Here is a 2421-nt window from a genome sequence, read left to right on the forward strand (position 1 = left end):
CTATAGTTGATTACTGCATTTCCCCTACACTAGCATCGCGGGTGCTTGCTCTAACTTGGGAGCGTGATATGTGCTTGCATGTTGCATATGGTGTCTAGATTGTAATTCTTCCAATCTGGATAAATTCCATGTGCTATTCTGCTTAGTTTATACATTATACCTATTAATGTGACATGCCTTCCTATTTTTAATACATAGTACATCTATCTATTAAGCATGTCCTTACATAAAACTATTGTTTTTTTGTATCCTGCATCAATCAATATGATGAGACACCTTTAGTATATACAGTGTGATATTAGTAGCATCTTTCATATGATATATAGCATGCGCTCCTTCTAATTTGTTGAAATGTCATTTATGATGGGGCGCTTTTAACTTGGCAGAGCCATATTTGTTGCATCTTTCATGTCGTGTCTAGCTTGCATTGCTTCTTATTTGTTGAAATGGTTTCTTCTTAGTTTACACAAACAGTTGTGAATATGCCATGTCCTCCTATTTTTCGTATTATTCTATCCTTCTATCATGTGTTTGCCTTACATCAAAGTAGTGATTGTCAGTATCATGCACGAATGAGTTCTCAAGAGTGAATTTTATTGCTTTTTCTTGTCGATTTTACTTGACAATTCAAAATAATAAGGCGGAAGGAAGTTAGCAAGGCAGCGGATAAAGGTGCTCCTTCCAAACTGAGGGCCTCTACAGATTCTACTCCTCCATCCCCCCAAGATGATTTCCAAGACAACACATGCATAGACACTCAACATAACTGTGTTGATGATGAGCACGTCTCCCCTAGTGCACCATCATAGGTGCTCCCTCTAACTTGGCACTGTTATATGTGGTTGCATGTTATGTATGATGTCTAGCTTGTACTGCTTCTAATTTTGTTGAATTCCATCTGCTTACTTTACACATTATACTTGTGAATAAGACACGTGTTCATGTTTCTAGAACATACAATATATGTCTATCACACCATGTTCTTACATCAAAGTACTACTGTTGTGTAACCTGCAACAATCACTTATCATAAGACACGTTTGACTTGGGAGTGTAATATAGGTTACACCTCGCATTCTTTTCTAGCTTGTACTACTTCTAATTTGTTGAAATGGCACTTATGATGAGACAATTTTAACTTGGTAGAGTGAAATTAGTTGCATCTTTCATATGGGTGTCTAGCTTTCATTGTTTCTAATTTGTTGAAATGCCTTCTCCTTAGTTTACACATCATAAGCTGTGAATATGCAATGGCACTAATGGAGAGAGACCTTTAACTTGGTAGTGTGATATTGTTTGCATCTTGCATACGATTTATTTCTTGTACAGCTTCACATTTGTTTAAACGCCATTCATGATGAGACAATGTTAACTTGGCAGAGCGATATTTGTAGCATCTTTCATATGGTATCTACCTGCCATTGCATTGCTTCTAATTTAGTGAAATGTCTTCTGCTTAGTTTACACATCATAGTTCTGGTTATCTCATGCCGTCCTGTTTTTCATACATATTACATCCTCCTATCATGTGGTTGTCTACCATAAAAGTTCAGTTCGTCTGTATCACGCATCAATTTGTTCTAAAGAACTAAATTGTTATTAGTTTTTCTTGTTGGCTTGACTTAACATGGCACAGAGAAAGAGGAAGCAACACAAAATGAGAGGGAAAGGGAAGCGGAAGAATCCTACAGATTCTGCTAGTACTGATGGTGCAATAGAAGGTCAAAGTCCAGCGGAAAATTGTACGAACAGGGTATCCCGTGCTACAAGAGCTGCAGAACAAGCCAAACAGAAACAAATAGCTATCACAAAACAAGCAGAGACAGCCCTAGTTGTTGCAACACCTTCCACAGTACCACCAGCTGCACGATTTACTCGTTGGTCAACTCAGCTAGCAGCACGTTCCCAAGCTCCCTTGCCACCTGACACTACTTCCGAAGCACTCTTGACATAAGACGAGTTGGCAAGATCAGATGAACTTTGTGAGCTTCTGCAGCAAGAAGGTAGTTGCTGGAGTCAAGTTACAGTTGCATGTTTCTTTATATGTAGTCTGACAGTTTGGTGTACACTAACACTTCATATGTTTGTTGTTGGACTAGCACCTAGGCGCAAGAGGAAACAAACATCAGGGATAATGCTCGATAGGTTAACTAAATCTAGAGGAGGAAGAATGGAGATCCGTTTTGAGGCAGGTTTAAAAAGGCCATGTGATGCTACAGAGTCAGCCAAGTTAGTATCAAAATCAGTGGTTGCCATTAGGTGTCATGTACGTATCCTCCCAGCATGGATTCAGTATAGTAATGACAAAGAAGAAACCCAGTTCAACACCTTCCTTGAGCATTTATCTGTAAGTATGGTTATGTATGGAAACTAGTAATATCGTCTTTCTTTGTCCCATACTTTCTAGGTTGCTGATAATGA

The sequence above is a fragment of the Triticum dicoccoides genome, chromosome 1A, assembly GCF_002162155.2.
Source record: "Triticum dicoccoides isolate Atlit2015 ecotype Zavitan chromosome 1A, WEW_v2.0, whole genome shotgun sequence".
Taxonomy (NCBI): domain Eukaryota; kingdom Viridiplantae; phylum Streptophyta; class Magnoliopsida; order Poales; family Poaceae; genus Triticum; species Triticum dicoccoides.